Source organism: Pteropus medius, unplaced genomic scaffold (genome assembly GCF_902729225.1).
Source record: "Pteropus medius unplaced genomic scaffold, Ma_sr-lr_union100, whole genome shotgun sequence".
In the NCBI taxonomy this organism is placed as follows: domain Eukaryota; kingdom Metazoa; phylum Chordata; class Mammalia; order Chiroptera; family Pteropodidae; genus Pteropus; species Pteropus medius.
The window spans coordinates 1,753,459-1,762,922 of NW_024354498.1; the positions used below are offsets into that span (position 1 = coordinate 1,753,459).

General features: G+C 39.2%; 1 long non-coding RNA gene across 1 annotated transcript in view; it reads left to right on the forward strand.

Annotated features, from left to right (window-relative positions):
- Positions 1–32: 32 nt before the first annotated feature.
- LOC120594272 (uncharacterized) overlaps positions 33–9,464 on the forward strand; it is a 19,712-nt gene continuing 10,280 nt past the window's right edge. The window contains exons 1-6 of the long non-coding RNA XR_005650532.1: positions 33–1,007; positions 1,497–1,637; positions 3,036–3,196; positions 3,442–3,485; positions 5,041–5,161; positions 7,572–7,689. This is a non-coding gene — a long non-coding RNA (uncharacterized LOC120594272). The remainder of the gene's footprint in view (positions 1,008–1,496; positions 1,638–3,035; positions 3,197–3,441; positions 3,486–5,040; positions 5,162–7,571; positions 7,690–9,464) is intronic.

Consider the following 9,464-nt stretch of genomic DNA (forward strand, 5'->3'; position numbering starts at 1 on the left):
GTGTGCGCGCGCGCGCGTGCACGCGCGTTTTGCCCTGTTTTGCTTCTATTTAGCAAACTTATTTCAGCATGTTTTTCCTTTTCGAACATATAAATCTGCCTTTCGAATTCCCCTTTGTACCAGATTTCCCATCCTGCTGGCTCCCTAATTAATGCATACAACCTGTGACATGTATTCATTCTATATTTTCATTAGGGTTGTGTTTTGAAATGTAGTTTGTTTCAATGAAGACAAGACATGGATCTCACAAGACACCCAAGAAATTGAATCTCAGCACTTTAGTTCGTCCCATTTCACCTCTCTGGTGAACACATTTTAGAAGACTTAAACCAATGCATTTTGATTTCCCCCTTTAAATCCTATTTCCTGGTAGCCTTCTGACAGAGTCATCAAGCTTATTGTCCCAAGAAGGAAAGGACAGACAGGTGCTGCCCAGAGCAGAGGGTCTATTCATCACTCAGAGCTGATTTTCCTGACCTCTTTTTAGTAAGACGATGTGCATAAAACCCAGGCTTTTTAAAGAAAGGGATTTCTAAATAACAAAGCTTCCTTTTTAATTCGTAGACCCTGTGTGCAGAATAGAAGGGAGGCCCCCCAGGCCGTAAAGAAGAGGGGAAAAGTCTCCTCCACTCCCCACTTTTGGGTTCAGTTATAGGGAAAAGAAAGGGGGAATGGAGTCTGGGAGGGAGGTCACAAGACACAATTGTCCTGATAGCCTCCTCCCAGGCTGGAGTACTAGGGCAGGAAGTATGTCAGCTATGCTGCTGGGAAAGCAGAAAACAGGAGGGTGCAGCTCTAAATCTTGCTTTGCTTCAGTGGGATTAACATCTGCCCTTTGCCCCTATGAACTCGGGGAAATCACACACCCCTCCCTCAAACACCCTGATGCCTTCTTGGAGAGGAGCAGAGAGAAGGGTGGAACTCTTATCTGTTAAGCACTTAACTGAGTCATCTAAGTAGAGGCTGTTTTCCTACAAAGACATTTCGAAGTATACAATTAAACTGAGGTTAGTAAATTGGATTTGATCTTGTGCCCTCCCCCCACTTCTACCTAGAAGATGGGAGAGATTATAAGGTAAATCAGAGCAGACTTAGAGATATAAGAATGCTACAATTTTAGCCCAACCTAATATGTGAGTAAATTTGAAAGGTTGCCACATATGTACATGTCGCATGCTCCCCCATCCTCTTTTTGCCATGCGCAATCAACAAATGCATTGTTCCTTTATGATTTCACAAAGGGCATGTCCTATTTTCTTGTGATTTCTGTTCTCCACTTAACACATCTGTGCACTTTCTACAATGCTTGTATCTAACAAGACCAAGTTGGCTACAGACTCCAGTAACAGGTGCCAGAAATATAACCACTGGGATTACAGATTTCTTGAGGTCTTCTTAGAGTTCTCTCAATATTTGCTTACCATATTTTGAGGCTGTGTTATCGGGTGCCATTTGCCAAATATAACCTGTTTTACCTACTTCCTGGTCCCCTCCAGATTGGATATGCCACGTGACTAATTGTGGAGCGTTTTGCTGCTGATGTGTGACTTTCCAGAGCTCCTTTCCCCCCGCTGGTGTGGCCGCTGGCAAAGTTTGAGGAGGTGGCTGATCTATCAGCCTGGGTATCTGAGTCTATGGTGAGCAGAGCTCCGAGATGACCTGTGATGGACATGTAGCATGAGTGGGAAATACAGCGCGTTGTTTCGGCTTTTTGTTACCACAACAGAACTCAGCCTGTCCTGAGACAGGTGTTTTAATGAAGGGAAGTGACTTACCAAAGATATTTATTTTCTCTAAAGGGAACGCTGCATGGTGCTTTCTTCTAATGGTTCATCTCTTTGTACGTGGATGTTTCTTTCATAGTGAAAGAAGTAAAGACAATTACGTGTTAACCTAAAAATAAAAAAGTCAAGGTGAGAGGCAACAAGTGTTTATCTGAGATCCAAAAGAACAGCTATTCTGAAAGCACCGATTCAGGCAGAAACCCAAATGGTGTTCTGATTAGGAGGTGAAGGCAAAAGATATTTATGAGATATAAAAGGGGGAAATTACATGAATAGAAGGAAGGAATTCCTATGGGTGTTAATAAGTTACGGAAGGAATTTCTATAGAGACAAATAAGCTAATGTGGAGGAGGAAAAATATTTTTCCTTCCTTTTACCTTTTAAGTTCTGGCTGTACTAATAATCAACATGAGACAGATTAACAGGACAAAAGTACAAAATTCATCGCATAAATACATACGGGGATTCCATACGACTATGAGACCTGAGGACACATTGGACAGTTGAGGCTTCCATGCCATCTTGAACTAAAGAGAAGGGGAGCGGTGGTGGTTGTGGTTTGGGACCTCAAAGGACAGGAAGGCAAGTCACATGGAGGTAGAAGAGCAAATGTTTGATAAAAAATGTGTTCTAGGTTATCTTTAACAATGGGACACAGAGAGTACTTTTATCAAAGGGGCCCTGCAAGGTTCCTCCTTGTCTAACATACACTAGTTTATACTAAGCTATCATTATCTAGGATGATAGCTCCCTTTCTGGAGCAGGTCCTTTATCCAAATTGTTTTGCACAGTTAGGGAGAAGGTCAAAGTTTTTTCCTGAGTCTTTCATTTCTTAAAAACTATCAACTTAAAACAATCAATATCTAAAAAAGGTGACAACCTCTGCTTCCACTCACTAATGTAGTGATGCTAATTCTAAACAATGTTCTTTAATTTTCAGTCCCATGGTCATAATGTCTGCTTTCCTATTATCTTTACAGACAGTTGTTTGGAATACAATGCTGCTTTAGGCCCAGTTCAAAGGTATTTTGCCCTAATGTTTTAACATTCCAAAGGTTTGTGGACTAAGATGTGCAAGGCAGTTCCTTTGGGATGAGAGCTCTGACTCCATTTTGAAGTGGCTCTATTTATATTATTTTTCACACAGGAAAATACAGGAAGCAAAATGTAAAAGTAAATAAGATCTATAGTCCTATTCTGCAGGCATTGCTAACATTTTGATGTATTTCTTTTCTCTTTTTTTAAATGCAGGTATTCATACTTACTATAGGAATATGAAAAAATGCATATGTATGAAATGAAAAAAAAAAAACAAAAAAACTACCCGATTGTCCCACCAAAGATAACCAGCTAACTTTGGGGAGAATATCCTTTCAGACTTGTATGCATGTAAACATTCTTACCTTTTTAATGTATGTACTCTTTTTAACTGGCATTTTTTTTCACTTAATATGTATGTTGTGAATATATTGTCAAGTCAATGAACATGTTTCTACATCATTTATTGGCTGTTCATTTTTCTGTTGTATAGTTGTATCATAATCAATCTTACTAATCCTTTATATTTGAATTGTTGGACACGAGTTGTTTCCACATTTTTACTAAAAACCATTATGGTTATTTCTACCTTTGTTCATGGTGGTTACTTTCCTTCCAGTCAATCATTTCCCTGGGATCATCCCTCAGAAGTGGAATTTTTGGGTAAACAGCTTTGATTATACCAGTTTATAGGATTTTGCTTGATTTCTTTTCTTATGCTATTATTATCACGCAGTGAACAAAATTCCAGATTCTGTTTTATTTTTTAACAATATTTTCCCATGTTATCACATATGACCTATAAAAATAATTTTTAATATCTTTAAGTGGACATAAAGCTGAGTCAAGTCAGTCGATTTAACCTATCCATTCCACTATTTTGGTTGTTGGACAATTAGATAGTTTCCAGTTACCTACACTTTTAGGAACATCTCCTTGTATAAAGCCTCATGTATATTTAGGATGATTTCTTTAGAATAAATGCCCAGAAAATAAATTACTGTTTCAAAGGCCATGGACATTTTTGAGGTTAGTTGATAAATATCGATAAATTCCTTTCCAAACTAGTTATATCAATCTACATTGTAATGTGTCATATCTTATCATGAAAAATTATAGGCTAGATATTAGAACAGCCTGATGGACTATAGAACAATCTTCCTTAAAGAAAGAAGAAAGAAAACGAATTTCCTTCTCTGTGTTCCCCTAGTCAGACTTTCAAAGACAAGAAAGGTTTGCCAACTCTCAATTAAAAATAAAAAAACATTTAAATTATAAACAATAGGAAGGTTAACATGAACATGATGTTATCTTCTATCTTAGATTTGGTTGGTGACTTTCTTTCCAAGTGAAATATTTTGAAATTATCTCTACAAGCAAGGTTGGTGTATATTCTACAGACAGGGAAATACTGAGGCACAGAGAAAGTTTTTTAAGTGACTTTCTGACAGCCATATAATTTATACCAAACACATCTAAGTTCATGCCTTGGTGAGAACTCTTTGCGATGTTAGTAAAGTTCAGATTCACCACAGGTAGAACAAATTTTCCTCTACCCTCCTAGGTTCTTCCAGCTGGTCAAATAATCAAATCGAGATGAGACAGATTAACAAGAGAAAATTACCAAATTTAATTATATATGCATGTATGGGAACCCCACATACACGGGGTTCAGAAACAGAAAGGGAAAATGAGGTATATATAATATTCTGAGCTAAGGATGAGGTAAGGCACCTTGGGGATTAAGAGATAATCACTGCAGAAAGATAGGAAGAGCAAATGTTCAGTAATTAGGCCATAAAATGTTGTTTACAGTGATAACTCTTATGTGCAAGGCCCGCAATTTAAATTCTTTAAGGGAGAGATAAAAGGTTCCCTTGAGCCCACAGGGTCTCTATTGCCTTCAGCTCAAAATAATTCACATGCCAAAGTGGCACACCTTAGGGAGGCCTGTTCTGAAACCTTTACCCTCCGGACAGACTGAAAAAAACACAATTTTTTAAAGAAGGCGTTTCAGGAAGGAAGGCTCCGTCTAAGTTCTATCTTTGCATGAAAAGAAAATATTGTAACATCAAAAAATGGAATTTCTCATTCAAAACAAACACTACATACAAGCTAGATTTCGACCTAATATTTTGCAGTTTATAAGAATCAACACTTCGCCTGAGAAACTGTTGAGATGACTTAGAACGATAATAATTCATTCTTTCCTGTGTAGGAATTCTAATGAACAAAGAACCAGTTTGTGTTGTATTTGAAGCATCAAAGTACTTGGTGTAGTCCAGAGTTTCTCAACCCTGACACTGTTGACATGTGGGGCCACATCATTCTTTGTTGCGGTGAGCTGTCTTGTCAATTATAGGGTGACTGGCCTCATTCTTGGCTTCTATCTACTAGATGCCATTGGCACCCTATCTTCTCCCCTGTTGTGACAATCAAAAGGATCTCTACACATTGCCAAATGTCCCCTGGGGGGCATGGTCATCCCAGTTGAGAAACACTGATGTGGTACATATAGTATATTTAATTCTATTTAATATGTTCTAGTTATGTCCATATGAATGACAGGTGGAAAAGATGTAGTGCTTGGACACTAATGTCCTTTAACAGATATTTTCATATTAATTTCATTTTTCAATGAAATTGAAACAGTTAAAGAAAACCGTATGTCTTATCAGCAAATAAATGTAAAAGTAAAATGGACATCAATTGCTAAGTACAGAAGAGATGCAGACTGAAGGATTTGCCCCGGGAGAGTTCTGAGCCATGGCCTTTAGCACACTTTGGAGAGTGATGGTTTGAAATAACTGGATGCAACCTAAAAAGTAAAGTTGTAGAAGGTACTAAATGATTTTCCTTAATGTTGCTACAAGAACGCCATTGGCACATCTTTTTGAACACTGCAAGATCTGTGGACATAAAGCAACACACAGGTTTTCAGAAGATCTCCCTTAGTAAATGGAAATCAAGCAGGCTTTTATTCAAACAGCCTACTTATTACCTTAATCTACTTGTGGTTGTTTTATGTAGTATAAAATATTTCTCATGCTGAATTGGGTTTCTTAGAGCCCATTTAAAATTGTCAAGTCAAAACAGGAAATATAGAGAAGAGGCAGCTACTTGGAATGCTCTTAGAACTTTGGTAATATCACAGGTTTTTAAATTAGGAATATTCTCCCAAAATATGAATTGGCACACTCTTTTGGTCGCCTACTCAAAAGCCATTCGTCTCCCTCTTTCTCCGTCTGGCAGGGTCTGCTCCCCATAACGGAGGCTAAAATTGCCAGATACTTTCTCTCTCATCTTCCTTCCAAGTAGGGCTGGCCATGTGCCCAAGTTTGGCCAATGAACCTTTCAGCAGCACTCTCTCTAGAGGCTTCTAGAAAGATTTTTCCATCTTGATGAAAGCAAGATAGTTGAGGAGAACTTTCTTTCCCACCTCTTCCTTCCTGTCATTTCATAAGCCCTGGGAATTGTGGAGGCCCTACTGCAGCCATTAAACAGTAGACAAAACTGAATATGCTGAGGATGGCAACATATAGGGAAAGAAAGGGCCCGGCTCACTGGTGACACAGTTTAGCCTGGGATGACCATCTGCCTCTCGACTTCTTGTTAGGTAAGACAATAAACTCCCTGTTTGTAGTCGGATGTTGCTATTCACAACTGAAAACATCTTAACTGATCTAAGGAAATTTTGAATACGGTCTAGGAGGAAACTATTTTATGCCAGATATTTATTAAATTTCCCTTTGACAGATATTTTCATATTAATTTCATTTTTCAATGAAATTGAAACAGTTAAAGATATTTAATAAATATCTGACATTGGGAGGGCATGTTACGGAGCATAATCAGGAAATGAGAAAATCCTTATAACCTTGCGATAAGTGAAGGCTCCAGGATAGAGCCCCGAGGGTTGCCTTAGCGATGACTCAGGTATTGCAGTGTCGGAAAGAGTTGTTCATCATGAATAAAGAAAGACATGCTACAACAGTGAAAATATATATTAGAATAAAATTGAAGCCAAATTTGTTGACACAATTAGTAGAATAGATTCCAAAAAATAATTGGCTTGAATTTTAAGGGCAAAGATAAGACTGCTAATCTTAATTAGCCATGGTTTTTCTTAAGAATTCTAATTCAAATGTGTCCTTTATTACAAGGAGGAACCTTGCAGGGCCCCTTTGATAAAAGTACTCTCTGTGTCCCATTGTTAAAGATAACCTAGAACACATTTTTTATCAAACATTTGCTCTTCTACCTCCATGTGACTTGCCTTCCTGTCCTTTGAGGTCCCAAACCACAACCACCACCGCTCCCCTTCTCTTTAGTTCAAGATGGCATGGAAGCCTCAACTGTCCAATGTGTCCTCAGGTCTCATAGTCGTATGGAATCCCCGTATGTATTTATGCGATGAATTTTGTACTTTTGTCCTGTTAATCTGTCTCATGTTGATTATTAGTACAGCCAGAACTTAAAAGGTAAAAGGAAGGAAAAATATTTTTCCTCCTCCACATTAGCTTATTTGTCTCTATAGAAATTCCTTCCGTAACTTATTAACACCCATAGGAATTCCTTCCTTCTATTCATGTAATTTCCCCCTTTTATATCTCATAAATATCTTTTGCCTTCACCTCCTAATCAGAACACCATTTGGGTTTCTGCCTGAATCGGTGCTTTCAGAATAGCTGTTCTTTTGGATCTCAGATAAACACTTGTTGCCTCTCACCTTGACTTTTTTATTTTTAGGTTAACACGTAATTGTCTTTACTTCTTTCACTATGAAAGAAACATCCACGTACAAAGAGATGAACCATTAGAAGAAAGCACCATGCAGCGTTCCCTTTAGAGAAAATAAATATCTTTGGTAAGTCACTTCCCTTCATTAAAACACCTGTCTCAGGACAGGCTGAGTTCTGTTGTGGTAACAAAAAGCCGAAACAACGCGCTGTATTTCCCACTCATGCTACATGTCCATCACAGGTCATCTCGGAGCTCTGCTCACCATAGACTCAGATACCCAGGCTGATAGATCAGCCACCTCCTCAAACTTTGCCAGCGGCCACACCAGCGGGGGGAAAGGAGCTCTGGAAAGTCACACATCAGCAGCAAAACGCTCCACAATTAGTCACGTGGCATATCCAATCTGGAGGGGACCAGGAAGTAGGTAAAACAGGTTATATTTGGCAAATGGCACCCGATAACACAGCCTCAAAATATGGTAAGCAAATATTGAGAGAACTCTAAGAAGACCTCAAGAAATCTGTAATCCCAGTGGTTATATTTCTGGCACCTGTTACTGGAGTCTGTAGCCAACTTGGTCTTGTTAGATACAAGCATTGTAGAAAGTGCACAGATGTGTTAAGTGGAGAACAGAAATCACAAGAAAATAGGACATGCCCTTTGTGAAATCATAAAGGAACAATGCATTTGTTGATTGCGCATGGCAAAAAGAGGATGGGGGAGCATGCGACATGTACATATGTGGCAACCTTTCAAATTTACTCACATATTAGGTTGGGCTAAAATTGTAGCATTCTTATATCTCTAAGTCTGCTCTGATTTACCTTATAATCTCTCCCATCTTCTAGGTAGAAGTGGGGGGAGGGCACAAGATCAAATCCAATTTACTAACCTCAGTTTAATTGTATACTTCGAAATGTCTTTGTAGGAAAACAGCCTCTACTTAGATGACTCAGTTAAGTGCTTAACAGATAAGAGTTCCACCCTTCTCTCTGCTCCTCTCCAAGAAGGCATCAGGGTGTTTGAGGGAGGGGTGTGTGATTTCCCCGAGTTCATAGGGGCAAAGGGCAGATGTTAATCCCACTGAAGCAAAGCAAGATTTAGAGCTGCACCCTCCTGTTTTCTGCTTTCCCAGCAGCATAGCTGACATACTTCCTGCCCTAGTACTCCAGCCTGGGAGGAGGCTATCAGGACAATTGTGTCTTGTGACCTCCCTCCCAGACTCCATTCCCCCTTTCTTTTCCCTATAACTGAACCCAAAAGTGGGGAGTGGAGGAGACTTTTCCCCTCTTCTTTACGGCCTGGGGGGCCTCCCTTCTATTCTGCACACAGGGTCTACGAATTAAAAAGGAAGCTTTGTTATTTAGAAATCCCTTTCTTTAAAAAGCCTGGGTTTTATGCACATCGTCTTACTAAAAAGAGGTCAGGAAAATCAGCTCTGAGTGATGAATAGACCCTCTGCTCTGGGCAGCACCTGTCTGTCCTTTCCTTCTTGGGACAATAAGCTTGATGACTCTGTCAGAAGGCTACCAGGAAATAGGATTTAAAGGGGGAAATCAAAATGCATTGGTTTAAGTCTTCTAAAATGTGTTCACCAGAGAGGTGAAATGGGACGAACTAAAGTGCTGAGATTCAATTTCTTGGGTGTCTTGTGAGATCCATGTCTTGTCTTCATTGAAACAAACTACATTTCAAAACACAACCCTAATGAAAATATAGAATGAATACATGTCACAGGTTGTATGCATTAATTAGGGAGCCAGCAGGATGGGAAATCTGGTACAAAGGGGAATTCGAAAGGCAGATTTATATGTTCGAAAAGGAAAAACATGCTGAAATAAGTTTGCTAAATAGAAGCAAAACAGGGCAAAACGCGCGTGCACGCGCGCGCGCGCACAC